General features: G+C 37.8%; 1 protein-coding gene across 37 annotated transcripts in view; it reads left to right on the forward strand.

Moving 5' to 3' along the window:
- The window catches only part of PTPRD (protein tyrosine phosphatase receptor type D), a 2,337,809-nt gene that overhangs the window by 2,214,475 nt on the left and 107,144 nt on the right, over positions 1–16,190 (forward strand). The gene's annotated exons all lie outside the window — the stretch shown is intronic.

Raw genomic sequence — 16,190 nt, forward strand, 5'->3', positions numbered from 1 at the left:
TTTGACTTCTTTAGATTTCACATATAAATGAGATCATGCAGTATTTGTCTTCTGGTTTTTCAGTTCCTAGAATATACTAAATTGATAAGGTTTCCAGCATACCAAATAGGTGCCAAATACACTGATTTGTGATAAGAATCCTCATCTAAAAAAGAAAGATTACAGAGATGAAGTACATTTCTCAAGACTCTTGGTTTCATAAGCCATGAAAACTCTGTAATTATTGAGTACATATATATTACCTTAGCCTTCAATTAGTTAGAGCTAATATTAACATAGAAATATATTTTCAGAGAGTTGCTTGTTTTTGAAGAAATGGTGCACTGAATGCTATCTTAAAATTCCGGAATCCTTAAAAAGTCTATGTGAATTATTGATGAAGGTAAATTAAAAGCCTGTGTGAATGCACATGTATGTGGGTGTGTATTTGGATATTGTGGTATATATCAAGCAAAACTTTATAAAACTGGATATTTCTGGTATTCTCCAGCAACAAGGACGCTTAATGAAGCCAATTAATGAATTGTTGATAACCAGACCATAATTATTTTTCCTAGACCAGTTTTAACATAATATTAAAATGTACAGCTAAAATCTTGTAGTTGTGCCAAATAATAAAAGGTTATTGGGTACCTGGGCAGCCCAAATTTCACCATCAGGGGTTTCTACTGATTTACTTACTGGGAGTTGTTAACACATTCCTGTTACCTCTTGGTATCTGTTGTATCAGCCTTAATTGGGGCAGTTGCACTGGACCTACCAGCTCTAACATTCTACCCTATCATATTCTGTAGCAAAACACTCTAAGAGGACCCCCAACCTCAAGTGGCTTAGAGGGGTCACAAAAATAAAAAGACGCTCCATATAAGAGAACATGGAGCAGTGAGGCCTGTGGCAGTCTAAATATCCTCATGGCCTTCCCATAATTTCAAATATTCAAATGTTCATTATTTTAAGTTACTGTGCTGGAAAACCAAAACATATCTGTAGTCTCATTCACCTCCACCCTCAAGAGCCAGACCGCCTTTTATTCAATTTGCATACTCCAGCATCTTTGTCATATATTTGATAGGACACAAAAATTTTGTTTGTTTCCTCACCTTTTGATTAAGTTACATTTTCCTTTATTCTGCACCAAGCATTCAGGAGAACATTTTCAATGTTGGGAAAATTCACACTGGAACGCACGTTATCTTCTTTTCTCAGATGGTCGGCAGCTTATTTCTTTCGTGCTCTTCCTGTTGATCAGAATAGCTCTTTTAAAAATATGCAGTATCCTTTAAAACACCTTCTAGAGTTTCTGATTTAGGGCTTAAGGCTCCAGAGTGAGTTTTAGAAGAGAAAATAAGGCAAATCATAAATAGCACCTGGGGCAACATAAAAAACCCTTAGTTATGTCAATGTTTATGAACCAGAAATCTTTCATCACTCCGACCTACTTTTTATTGTTATGTGATTCTTATTATTTTGCCATGTGATATTTTTTCACGGACCTGCTTTAATTATTTATTTTTGATTATGGGTTACATAATGGGTTACAAATTATGGAAATACAATAACTTGACCTGTGAATAAGCCATTAATTCACTCTCCACCAATATAACTTTAAACCACAGGCAATAATATAGTCATGCATCACTTGATGACAGGGATGCTTTCAGAGAAATGTGTTCTTAGGTGATTTTTGTCATTGTGCAAACTTCATGGAGTATAGCAAACTAGATAGTATAGTCTATTATACACTTAAGCTATGTGGTCTAGCCCACTGCTCCTAGGCTACAATCCTGTACAGCAGGTTGCTATACCCAACAGTAACTGTTTGTGTGTTTAAACAAAGAAAAGGTAAGGTAAAAATACTGTACAAAGAGTTTTAGGCCAGGCGCGGTGACTCACACGTGTAATCCCAGCATTTTGGAGTCCGAGGCAGGTGGATCACCTGAGTTCAGGAGTTCAGGACCAGCCTGGCCAACACGGTGAAACCCCGTCTCTACTAAAAATACAAAATTAGCCAGGCCTGGTGGCAGGTGCCTGTAATCCCAGCCACGCGGGAGGCTGAGACAGGAAAATCGCTTGAACCCGGAGGTGGAGGTTGCAGTGATCCAAGATCACACCATTGCACTCCAGCCTGGGCGACAAGAGTGAAACAAACAACAAAAGAATTAAATGGTTCCCCTATGTAGGACACTTAGCATGAATGGCGCTTGCAAGACTGGTAGTTGCTGTGGCTGTCAGTGAGAGTAGTGAGTGAATGTAGAGGCCTAGGACATTACTGTATACTACTGTAGACTTTATAAACACTATAAACTTAGGCTACAACAAATTTATTTTAAAACTTTATTTCAATAGTAGATTAACCTTAGCTTACTGTAACTACTTTATAAAATTTTTAAACTTTTTGACATCACTTAGCTTAAAACACAAACACATCATACAGCTATACAAAAACATTTTTTCTTTTATCCTTATTTTGTAAGCGTTTTTCTATTTAAGTTATTTTAACTTTTTAAAATTTTTGGTTAAAAACTAAGATGCAAAGACGTGCATTAATCTAGGCCTACACAGAGTCAGAATCATCAGTATCACTGTCTTCTGCCTTCACGTTTTGTCCACTGGAACATCTTCAGGGTGACAGCATGGAGCTGTCATCTCCTATAACGATAATGCCTTCTTCTGGATACCTCTTGAAGGACCTACCTAGGGCTGTTTTAAAGTTCTCTTTTTTTAAATAAATAAAAGGAGTGCACTTTAAAATAACAATGAAATATATACTTTAGTAAACACATAAACTAGTAACATATTCACTTTTTATTAAATATTATGTACTGTACATAATTGTATGTGCTTGAGTGGTAGCAGAGTAAGTTGAATTACACTAACATCTCTACAACCACATGAGTAATGCACCATGCTGGGACGTTACGACAGCTACCACATCCCTAGGTGATGGGAATTTCTTCAGATCTATTATAGTTTTATGGATCAATCTCTTATTTGTGGTTTGTTGTGGACTGAAATGTCATTATGCAGCACATGGCTATAAAAGCATCACTCAAGCAATCTCAGTTGCATCCATTGAATATAATAACTGGCCTCCTTTAAATATGGAATTTTCAAGAAATGCTACATGTAAAGATACTTTAATGATCCTCATTTAGCCATTAGATCAGAAGTGCTCCTTGAAAATAGTTATGAACTGCATGCTGGCAATGCTGCTATGCACAGCTTCCCCAGTAGGCTTAGCCTTGGACATGATAGCCCACATAGACTCTTCACTGATGTTCATGATGATGATCTGTGATTAAAGCTCCCTGGGCATGAATTGACTCTACTGTGCCTTAACAAGCATGAAGGAGATGTTTAAGTGTTGTATTCAACAGTGATAATAGGATTAAGACCTCAACATAAAAATTTAGGCTTAGAGCAACACTTTGTGGGGAAAAATTGTTTATTCTACATAAACTTGAATAGATTTTTACTGGCTTTCAGCAAAGAAAATAGAGGAAAGAAAACTCACATTGCTTTCAAACACCTGATTATTTTGGCATAATCACTGTGAGTAAATGTTTACTTAGAACTTGTAACATACATGAAGCTAAATTTTTTACTGTGATTCTAAGACTAACACAGGTTAAAGGCATGAGAGCTGTTTGCACTGATCCTGAGGTCAGAATAGGAGGAAGTAGGTTAGATTGTAGCACAGTATTATTAGATCCTATGAGACACTTCCTGTACTATAAAGGCCTTGAACTCCAATACTGTATTTAGTGAAAGCTAGAAGAATGGACCTGAGAAATTAGTGTAACCCCATCTCTGCAGGTCTTTATAAACACTTTAGATGTCCATTTTCTGAGATGAAACTAAAAAGTCCTACTGGAATTTAAGTAATCTCAATTTGAGAATGGTATCTGGAATGCAGGGAATAAAGTCCTCCTTAAAGTTGGTGTGGCTGTTAAAGTCCATTTATTAGGCTGCTGAATCTTTAAATCAGAATAATATGTGTAGGTCTTGCCAAACAAAATCTTGGGCTGTCGCCTACAGATCATTTGGTTGCCTATTTAAAATTGAAATTCCAAGGAAGAAGTCAAATCCCTGAATAGACCAATAACAAGTTCTGAAATTGAGGCAGTAATTAATAGCCTACCAATCAAAAAAAGCCCAGGACCCGATGGATTCACAGCCAAATTCTACCAGAGGTACAAAGAGGAACTGGTACCATTCCTTCTAAAACTATTACAAACGGTAGAAAAAGAGGGACTCCTCCCTAACTCATTTTATGAGGCCAGCATCATCCTGATACGAAAACCTGGCAGAGACACAATAAAATTGAAATTCCTGGTTCCAACCCCAGAAATACTAGTTTAATAGGTCAGCTGTGGTATCCACGAATCTGCATTTTAAAAGAGCTCTTCAGCTGACTTTGATGCAGGTACTTCAAAGACTTCAATTTGAGGAATGTCATCGGTTTAGGGTAATGTATTACAGAACATGATCCCCAGTCTTCATTTCACCATTTGCTGAGATAGCATATAGACTAGTATATTTAAGATTTAATCAGAAGGCATCATCACAGTGATGTATGTACAAATCTTATTTAGACTAGATAGATTGTAAGAAACTATAGCCCCTGGAAATTCTCAAGGAAAGACAGAAGAGCATTTCTGATGTATTACAGAGCCAAGGCTAACAGTAAAGGTACACACTAAGAACGGTCATCTAGAACTGAAAGGCTGTGGCAATTTCCTGATATCTTCTCTGGAGCTTTCATCTTTATGCTTTCTCTGGGGTGGCTTCATTCTTCCCCTGATACAAGCCAGCGTCTTCTTTTTTTCTCGCCCACACACAGAAAACATGGTCTTTAATCATATTTTCATTTACATACAGGCCCCATAAAGAGACTGAGTTGTTCTTGCCAGTCACATTTTAAATGCCAGAGAACAAAGTCTGAACTCTAGCTAATTGATGGTTTGTTGTGGGGACACACGTTGGGACGTAACTGCTAACAGTCCACTTATGCAGATCTTGGATGGAGGAGAGGGAAATTTCTGTGTAAGGGGGCTTGTGAGCTGGGAGGAGGAACCAATAATTATCCACGACAATACAAAGCATTTTGCTCAGTGCTGAGAAAACATAGAAGTTGTAAGAAACTTATACTTCTGGAGTTCGTAGTTGTCAAAGACAAATATATACAACAAATAAGAATTACACCAAGGAGGTAATCTTGAGTGCTATTGGAATGTTATTGGGATTCAGTAAAGGTCATAATGATCTGGAGAATTGAGAAAGATTTTGAAGAGAGGATGGCACTCTTCATGGAACTAGGAAGAAGAGGATTGAAGTGCATTTTGTCAAGGGAAGGGCACATGGGAAATGCACTTTCTGGTAGTCTCATAGTCAGTGTGGACTAGAGACCAACAGCATTGGCGTCACCTGGGGACTTTTTAGAAATGCAGAATTTTAGGCACTACCCCAATGCTACTGATTCAGAATCTCCATTTTAAAATATATTGATGATGTCTTTGTGTAATAAATTGGCACCCCGGCTGGGCACGGTGGCTCACACCTGTAATCCCGGCATTTTGGGAAGCCACTGCAGGCAGATTGCTTGAGTCCAGGAGTTTGAGACCAGCCTAGGCAACATGGTAAAACTGTCTCTACAAAACTACAAAATAAAATTAGCCAGGCACGATGGCATGTACCTGTAGTCCCAGCTACTCGGGAGGCTGAGGTGGGAGGATCACCTGACCCCCAAGGGGTTGAGGCTGCAGTGAGCTGAGATCATGTCACTGCACTCCAGCCTGGGTAACAGATGGAGACCCTGTCTCAAAAAAAGTTAAAAAAAAAAAATGAATGGGCATCCCAGTGGTCACTATCAAGAAAAGCTTTAAAGTTAGAGAAAATGTGAAACTAGTTCCTGATGTGGTCTTCAAGGTACAGTTTTCTAATAGAAATACTGTCCCAAATCACATAGCCTACTTCAGGTACATTCTAGATTTTATACATTTTGTGGTGTGGATTGAGATAATAACCCCTTTTTTAAATAGTTACAACAACAACATTTCTTCTGAGTTCCTATCAGCTCACTTACAAGTCACATTTTGGACCACAGTCCATACTGTCATGGTAGTTACACAGAGATGAACAGTCATCAAACATCTAGTTTCAAGTTAGTCAGCATTAGCTCTGTTAGTAATACTACCTTAAAGCTATGTATTAACTCGGAGCAATCTTTCTGTTGCTATTGGAGAGGGGCAAGAAACTTTGTGGTTCACAGAAGTGCTCCCTGAAGAAGCCCTCTTTGATCTTTTTGTTCTCATCACAAAGCCCAGTCCCAATGCCTTTGCTGCCGTCTCTGGAGGTGGACTGTCTCCAATCTCAGTGCTCACATGTCTCCCGCCATTCAGCATCCACATGTGCTGAGTTTCTTCCTGTTCTTATGGCAGCACTCTCACATCTCCTGTCTGTGATGATGATAATGAGCCTTTTATATGAAATATTTCAGATATCAGAGCCCTGTCCTTCTGTTTTTATAACAGTATGTATTACACCTTTGTAGAAGAAGTTAAAATCTTCCCATCACTTAGTAAGACAGATAAAGGAAAAACATATTTCCTTGATGAATAATGAAATACATCAAGACAGTGTTGAGACATATAGAGACACTTAAAAACATTGCTTAGGTCATATTTTTAAATATTTAAATATAAAATATATGAAATATAAATATTTAATATTTAAAGTTGTCTAAACCTCAGAGATCATGTGCTTTCACGTTCCCTTAACTCTCCGTAGAGTTAAGGATCATGAGACTGAGAAAGAAGTGACTTACCCAAGGTCACACACCTACTATATGTGGTAAAACCAGGTCACAAATTCATCTTGTTTTGTTCTTTTTCACTGCACCTTAACTTACCTGATGTAAACACCTAAATGTTTCACTCTTTGTTTCTTACTATGCCCTGATGATAGAGTTCAGAAAGCTTAGTATCTAACTAGATCAAAATATTTATATTTAAAATTTCTGTGAAACTGTCATAGTTACCAATTTCCACTGCATGACTATTCCTGGGAAAACCCAGTGGTTTTCTATGACATGCTAAGGACACATTTCTTTTCTCCATAGATAATTTGTTCACTCCTGATGGTAAACATTGTATTTCTCCACAGAGGGGACAAAAATTATCTGTCATCTAAGCAATGACCACAAAAGAAAACATTTCTATTTTCCCTTGGAAAAGACTCTTGGTATATTTAACCACGTGTGGCACAGTATATTCACAGATGCAAAACCATCATTAGTAAAACCATCATCATTATTAGGTTTTGTAAACCTCTGAGCACTTATAATGCAAAACTACTTGTCATATCTGCTTTCAATTAGTTTATCATTTATGTGTAAGCTCATGAGGGGAGACATGTATTCAAGAATCATACAGAAACAAGAAACCAAACACACAGACATATGTACCCACACACACAATTTTTTTTTTTTTTGGCCAACTTAGAATGCACTGGATTTTTTCTTAAAGGTGGTTCCCCCATTTTCTTGAAGGAAGAAAGTGCTGGATGACAGAGATCTGTTTTCATCTTTTTCTTTTTTTTTTTTTTTTTTTTTTTTTTTTTGAGACGGAGTCTCGCTCTGTCACCCAGAGTGAAGCGCAGTGGCCGGATCTCAGCTCACTGCAAGCTCCGCCTCCCGGGTTCACGCCATTCTCCGGCCTCAGCCTCCCGAGTAGCTGGGACTAGAGGCGCCCGCCACCTCGCCCGGCTAGTTTTTTTGTATTTCTTAATAGAGACGGGGTTTCACCTTGTTAGCCAGGATGGTCTCGATCTCCTGACCTCGTGATCCGCCCGTCTCGGCCTCCCAAAGTGCTGGGATTACAGGCTTGAGCCACCGCGCCCGGCTGTTTTCATCTTTTATGGAAAGTGGAAGAGTGGAACAGACTTTTCCATTTCTAAGGGAACGGCGTCCATTTCTAAGTATTTTTGACATATGAGTCACAAGAGATAAAAGGTTGTTTTTTTGAAAAAGTTGAGAACAAATTATGGTGGTTTAGTAATGGAATGAGAAAAATGAGCAATTTCGTGAAATAAAAAGCAGTAACATTTTTGTACCTGAAGTTGAGGAAGATGAATGGCTAAATTTACTATTCCAAATCAGAATCTCCTAATACTCTGGGATTGGAGGTGGGTATGGCAGAGTCTTTGCCCACTTCCTTACGAGCCTAGCAGTTTTTCTGCTTCTCAGATTGGGGCCAAATCTCTCTGCCTGCCACACAGGACTTTCTACTTGTTGAGCCAACAGTGGAAATAAATATTATGACACAGTCACTAAGTACACAGGCCCTTGGCTCAGGTTGCCAGTTTGGCCGCTAGCTCAAGCTGTGTGACCAAATAACTGAACCTCTCTGTATTTTAATTTATCCATCTCTATATAAAGAAGCAACCATAGTACTTACTTCAAACAATCATTAAAAACAAATTAAACACGTAAGTGCTTTTCAGGTTTCCTGACACCAGTACTCAGTAGTCTTAGTAGCTATTACTTATTTTATCTCATCTAGGTGCCATCAATTTTAAGATACCCCATCATTGCATGTACCACTAAGGAATAAAAGATATCGCCAGTACAATTGCAAGATGCCATCAATTTTAAGATGCACATCAATTTCAGAGATGTTAGAATGTGGAAAAAAAATGCATGTCTTAGAATCAATGAAATCCTACCTTTTCCTATCCCAGGCCAAACCCTTAGGGATTTGCTGATGTCAGTAAAAAAATAATAATAATAATAAAAGAAAGAATGAAAAATTGCTAGTTTAAGCCAGTGCAATTAGCACTTGTTATGTTGCGCTTTCTTACCCTCCAGTCATTTGCTGTGATCAAGCCTCTCTGGGTCAGGTGTTTTGATCAGGTGTCTGGCCTCTCGGTATGCTGTTGGCCACATGATAACAAGCTCACTGCTCGGCACACAGCAGGTGATTAACAAAAGTGTGTGTCTGGATCAATTTCTAACTAAATTTACAGTTCACAGAAACTCTTTATTGTGATCAAAATTGCTAGTACCAACAACACAAGCAAACAGAACAAAGAGTATCCTGCTGTAAAGAGCTTCTTTTTCCAGTTGACATCCCCACCTGATCTATCAGCAGTGAAGCCTTATTTTCAGGCTCTTTTCTCTCAGAAAATAGGCTATTACTATCTCTAGACAGTACAGAAGTGATTACATTTTAATGCAAACCCCTCAGATTTAACTCAAAAGTACCTACCAATTAAACTTCCTGAGCCTTTTAGAGCAAAGATTTTATAGCAAAGGTTGGCCTGCCAGTTGGCCATCTGAGAAGATGCTGTCTTTGTTCTGTAGTTAAGGACCAGTCTCACCAAGTAAAATGTAAAAGTACAGAGAGTCCCCTCCCAGCGGGCTGCTTTCTGCATCTTATAAACAAATCTACTAGGACACAAAGACAGCAGCTTACCTTAGAAGAAACATTGCATCCAAAACAGGATGTATGTCTATGTGCTTATCGTCTTTTATTCTTACTGGTCTTCTATAGTTGTGAGAACTCAAAGTGCAAGTAATTTCTCAAGTTCCAAAGCTTATTTCTACTTAGACTTTTAAAATGTTTGTTCTTTCACCCACTTAAAAAAAAACCCTCAGACATTTTCTTTACTAACATTAAACTCCGTATCTTTCATAGTAGAGCCTATTGTTTTTTTTCTTGTGGGAGTCCTACCCATCTTAAGGGACTCTCACATAACTCTCGTTTTCTGTTTCCCAGTCCTTATTCTCATACAATTTCAACTTTTGTTTTTTCTCAGTCCTTGTTCTCATACAAGTTCACTATAACTAATTGGCCCTTGACCATCACTGGACATTGTCCAAAATGTGTTTTCACCTGCTCCCATGTGGAGCCGAAGGCTCTCAGGAAACAATTAATTCTGTCTCTGCTTCCAAAACAAGCTTTCAATTTCAAAGAGACCATAGCAAGGACTGAAAAAGACACTCTTTATTGAATTGTATTTTTATTTAAAAATGAAGTTGGGATTTTAGCACCTGAGTGGTAAAAGTGTGTATGTAGAGGAGTGCTGTAGTGGATGCTGGGGAGTTCCTTGAAGTCAGGGAAAACAAGGTTCATATTTTGACTGTGCCAATTAGTAGCTGTGCTGCTTGATCCTGAGCCAGTTACTTTACCTCTCAGAACCTTGGTTCTCTTATTTAAGATGAGAATATTAGTATCTACTCATGAGACTGTTACAAAGATGAATGTATGTTAGGCACCTGGCCCATTGCCCTCTATGCTTAGTAAACAGAAGTGGCTCTTGTTATTGTGAACTTCACTATGCATGACGGTATCTGTCAGTCACTTAACATGACTTTTTTTTCTCAAGTGATTTTTATCTTCTATAATATTATCTTCTCATTCTTCCAAAAAGGAGCTCTATGAAAGCAATTAGGGGAAGGTAAAGGGTGACAAGGATGGAGGGTAATTATGAAGAACTACAGAGTTCTTTTCATATTTTGTACATAATGTCATTTCTGGAAGTTATATCCACATTAAAATATCAAAAAAAGGTAGTTTCACTGATGAGTGGAAACTGTCCTGGTGTCTCTGCTATAAATTTTAATGCCCCTAAACACATTATTTAACTCTCCTGATCTCAGTTTCTTTGTTTATAAGAGTAGTAGTTTGAATGCCTTCATCTGTTTAACATTTAGTGGAGAACCAAAAATAATCAAGAAATAAGCTGTCCTGAATGAGTCTTCTAGGAGAAACAGGGGGAAAACAAAGAACAACAACAACAAAAAAACGATAATTGTTAAGTTCATCTTGGGAGTGGGACAATATTGGTGAGAGTCTTCCCAGAGTACCCCTGACTTGGAGGGTCACTGAAATTTGCCAGAAATATAAGCCTCCAGGCTGAGGTATCTGTGCATGCAAAGGCATGGAGATGAGAAGAAGCGTGGCTTGCTCAGGGGACCCCAACGTATTCTGTGACTGTCGTTGCAGCATCAGGGTCATACTGCTGAGAGGTGAGGTGCGAAAGGTGATTACACCCTTGAAGGTCATAACAACATAGGAAGGAGTCTGCAACCAAGTGATTTCAAAAGTGTTCAGAAAAGTCATGGAAATCACTTCCTATGATTCCTCCTGAAGCTCCAAGTACCTGAGGGACCAAATGAGTACATCTGTGTTTATGTCACTGCTGGGAACAGCTTTCGGGGAGAATTTTAACAATGCTGCAACAAGAGATTGGAGCATGGCTGCCTAGAGCCTGATATAACCCAGCATCACAGAGATGCCTTTACTTATTTATGTATTTAAGTTTAAAATTACAAAATGTTAGTGGCAGTATTATTTGTCATGGTTTTTCTACTGTGGCTAAACAGTTTGTCATTCTTTTTGAAAAAACAATTGTTGGGCACACCACCATGCTTTGGGAGTATAGAGGGGATTAAAGTGAAGGATATAAGCATTAAGACATTACATGAATTTGCAGTGTTGGCTAGGCCTTGGGAAACATTAGTCTTTCCATCGTCACAGATGCAGCAATCAGAGTATTTGGCTTTAGCTTAAAAGTTCATGCATGAAGCATAATCAGAACTTTATTATTTCTCACTTGCTAAAAAAATTTCCTTAACAGCAGGCACTCAGCAGTCCTCTAAACTTCAACCAATGGCTCACAGAGACCCCTGATTTAATTCATTCTTTCTCTTATGACCCCTCCTTCCTTCACTCCTTCTTTTATTCCTCTTCTCTTCCTCTTTCCTTCCTTTTTTCTTCTCAGTCCCCCTTCTTTGTTTTTCTGCCAGTTTAACAGAGCATTTTTATATCTTTTTTTAGTATTAAACTGCACATCTTAATATCATAATAGTCTTTCAATAGAGTTTCAGAGTCTAGACAGTGCTTTACAAGGATGACGATAGCAAACATTTGTATAGCACTTACCATACGCCAGACATTCTTCGGAATGCATTACTGTAAACATTAACCCATTCAGTCCTTCCAGGTAGTTACTGTTAGTATCCCCATGTCAAGATGGTATATTGAACCACATGAAAGTTAAGTAACCTACTCAAGGTCACACAGCTGGTAAATGGCAAAGCTAGGATATGAACCCATGTAGTCTGAGGTCTGGGTAATGTTCTGACCACCATAAATAGTTGCATCTGAGGGTTGATTTCCTTTCACCACAGTTTTCACCATGGAAAATTTGTTGTCATTAACTTATCTGTTAAGGTGATCACATAGTATTCAGGTGACCTCAAAGAAGGATTATTGGCCCAATTTCTTGTTATAATTATATTTTATTTTTGTTTTTCAACATCAGAGACAGTTTTTCAGCAACAACAAAGTGATTTAGTTGTAAATGAATTGGATAGGAACCTTTAAACTCAGCCTCCCTCTTCATGCTCTTGTTTAGTTTTTATTAAAAATTAGTAAGTTTGAAGATGAAAGGATTATAATTTATATCTGAAAACAAATAGCATTCCATCCTAACCTTATCAAATAGAAAAATATATTTGATTACTTGGGTTAGAAATAATTCACCAGATTGATTCTATAACTACCTATATAATAGTGACTGCCTTTAACTTCTGATCTTGGTTTAGGAAAATAAAATCAAGGGGAAAAAAAAAGCAGATGGTTGATGGGGTTTAAAGGTGTAAAGACTCAGCCTTAACTCTCACAGGGAATGGTTGGTATTGACTTGTTTCTTGTTTTGACATTTTAAATTATAGACCAGAGTCTGCCTACTTGTCTAACCCTGAAGATTAAAAAAAGATGAGACCTATACTGGCAAGGTGCCCTCCTCACTACATATCATGAGTCAGATTCCAGTTTCCTTTAGATAAGACCAGTGAAGAAGGGGAAACTTGCTCACTACAATAAATTATGCTTCATAAATCTATTAATATGATATATAGTAATATTCACCTTTAAGATTCTAAAAACAACTTTTCATATACACAAAATCCTTTCATGTTTCTGTAACTTAATTTCATACAAAAACTGCTAAATGATTTGAAAAGATAGGAGCTGTTACTATACAATCAGAAGATGCCATATTTCAAGATGGCAGGAGGATACAAAACCACTGCCTACCTACATTTATTTCCATTCTCTTAAGAATTTATTGTTATTGTTTTGTTTGCTTTTTCTCCAGCTTTTAGTTATGTTAAAATGAACAGTATGTTAGGTAGCATATAACTTACTAAGCCGGATTAACGAGGTAGAAGCTCAAACATAATTTAGGTGATTGGACTGGACCACCTTTTTAGATTCTGTCTTTCTCTCATGCTGAGATTCTGTTTCTCCGATTATTATGAAACAAGATTTAAAGCAAATGCAATAAAGTTCACATTCTGATGCCAGATTTCCCTTTTGGTTTTCTCAATGCTGTGTTGCCCCTACCCCCATCCCTGCAGGCTTAGGTCGAGTCTCTTCTGTTGCTGTTCTATAACTCGGGAGTGCCTATGTGGCTGCAGTGATTGAGAAGCTATAATTGGTATGGTTAATGAACAATGAAATGCTGCCTCCCTTTTCATTAAGAGCAGTAAGGGTGCTGCATTAGGGAAAGTAGAAGACTTTACCCCCCACTACCAGTAATTAATTGACCTCCTTGTCATCTGTTGAGACATAAGGAGAATAAAAATTTTCAGTCTAAGTGTTAGAGTTGGTGGATGTTGCCATGCAACTGGGCATTGATTTCCATTTTTGTTCTTTTTCTATTCCTTCCGTATTGATCCTTGTTGTCACAGCTCAAGGAATCATCCTATTATCTTTAAAACATCCTTCATAAAATTTTAGAGGTTTAAATTCAGTGTCACAAAGTTTCTACTGTGCAGTTATATTTGAGGATTTCTAGAATCTTCTAACCTCATTCATTGCTGTCATTTTCCTGTAGAGAAGACATTTTCAGGGCAGTTAAGTGATGTGACTGAAGTCCCTGCAAGTTTACATCTAACATTATGCAACAGATGACATTTTCTAAGTAGACTCCCTAGATAAAAGCAAAATAGCAAATGCATAAAAATGTTTTCTGAAAAATAAACAACCATCGTATTACCTCTTAAAGTCATGTTAACTTGAAACGTTAAGGATGTTTGTCTTTCTGTGTGAGAACCCAAATTATAAACAGTACAAGGATTGTAATAAAATAAGAATTTTACTTATGGGAAGAAATAAGGCAGTTTTAGGGAAAAATAAACTTGTGTGATATATTTTATGTATTTTTCTTCATCATTTTATTACTGCAATATAGTTCACATATAAAATTTGCCTTTTTATTTTATTTTTTTTTATTTTTTTATTTTTTTGAGTCAGGGTCTGACTCTTTCACCCAGGCTGGAGTGCAGGCACCATCAGGTTCACTGCAGCCTCTACCTCCACAGACTCAGATGATCCTCCCATCTCAGCCTCCCAAGTAACTGGAATTACAAACACACACCACACTGGCTAATTTTTTATTTTTTACAGAGATGAGGTTTCGCCATGTTGCACAGGTTGGTCTCAAACTACTGGGCTCAGGCTATCTACCCGCCTTGGCCTCCCAAAGTGCTGGGATTACAGGTGTGGGCCATCACGCCTGGCCAAATTCACCCTTTAAAAAAAAGAAAGTTCAGTGAATGTACTTTATATTTAAACATTAAGTGGGTATATTGTAAAGAATCAAGAAGACCACTGGGCTTTTTTTCTACTTTTGGTGAATATTTATGTTTCTTTTGTTTGTATTGCTTTTAAACATTTGATGGAGGGAAACTAAGGGCACTGAGGAGTTGTTTGAAAATGCCAGTGTTAGTTTAAGCCAAACTCCAGCTCGAGGCTTGAGTACAAGACCAAGATTAGGGTGATGTAGGTGCCTGTCACTGTGTATATGGCAGATTTGATTTACTGTTTGCTGTGTTGAATCCATGACATTGCAAGGAATTACAAGGTCTTCAGTTTTACTTGTATGTCTTCCGCTAGTATGAAAGCTTCTTCATGGTGTCTTGTTTATCAGGATATCCCTGTGACTAGCATGGTAAAATTTTCTGGAATTGATACACACATGAGTTTAGAGAAAGAAAGAGAAGAGAGGAGAGAAGAGGAAGAGAGAAAGAGAGAAGGGAGGGAGGGAGGGAGGGAGGGGAAGGAAGAAAGAGAGGGGAGGGGAGGGGGAGGGAAGAAAGAAGAGAAAGAGAGAAAGAGAAAGAGGGAGGAGCTTGGTTTTCTCTGCATCTCCCGCAAAAGAAAGAGAGACAGAAGGAGGAGCTTGGTTTTCTCTTTGCATCTCCCGCTTTCCAAGCATAGTCACATGATATCGAGATAGATATCATTTATCAAGTCATGAATAAGCATGCTTCATTAGGTTAACTCTTCACTACTACTGTGCTGCAATAGGGTCTTGTGGAGACAGAGGAACAGCAACTTTATGGGCATGGTCCTCTTTCTAGGTGGAGAATTCACCTTTGGCTTTCCTTGGTGGACCTCCCTTGGGCAACATATTGCCAGGACAGTGCAGGACATCAAGCTCCCTGACAGTGATTGTGTACACAGATGGGGAAGACATTCTTCTGCCTGAAGTAAAACAACAGAGGAATACTGATCACAGAACTCACTTTTCCTATGCTCTCAGTGTCTGTAAAGAAAAATGATCTGTAGTATTCATGTCTCAAAGCCAACTCTGAGGGCAAATGGAACTGTCTTTCCCCAGAGCTAAAAATCTGCCTATAAATTTCATAAAGACTACCAGCTTCAGTATTTCTCTCTCCACAGTTGTGTTGTAAAAATATTTGCATGAAAAGAACATCTTTGTTTCCTTAAGTCTTCATCTGCTCTTCGTACTCATTTGCTCTTGAAAAGGGATGATATAATCTTTTTGTTTTTGATCTATAATCGTTTCCACAGCAACCAATTGTGATGCCACAGACCAAGGATTAAAATTTTTTGCTAGAGAATAAACAAATGAACTTTGAAATAAAGCTGCTCATTTCTCCCAAATGACCCTGAGAACAAGAAGACCAATTCTAAAAATTTTAGCTACAAAAAATTTAAAAATAAATAAAAATAAAAATAAAAATTTTAGCTACCCAAGAAATAATTTTCAAGAACATGAATGCTCCTTCTTTAAAAGTCTATGTAATTTTCCAGCTTTATATTCAACTCATCTCGTAAAACAGACATTTACTAAGCAGTTACAATGTGCCAGGT

Source organism: Macaca thibetana, chromosome 15 (assembly GCF_024542745.1).
Source record: "Macaca thibetana thibetana isolate TM-01 chromosome 15, ASM2454274v1, whole genome shotgun sequence".
In the NCBI taxonomy this organism is placed as follows: Eukaryota; Metazoa; Chordata; class Mammalia; order Primates; family Cercopithecidae; genus Macaca; species Macaca thibetana.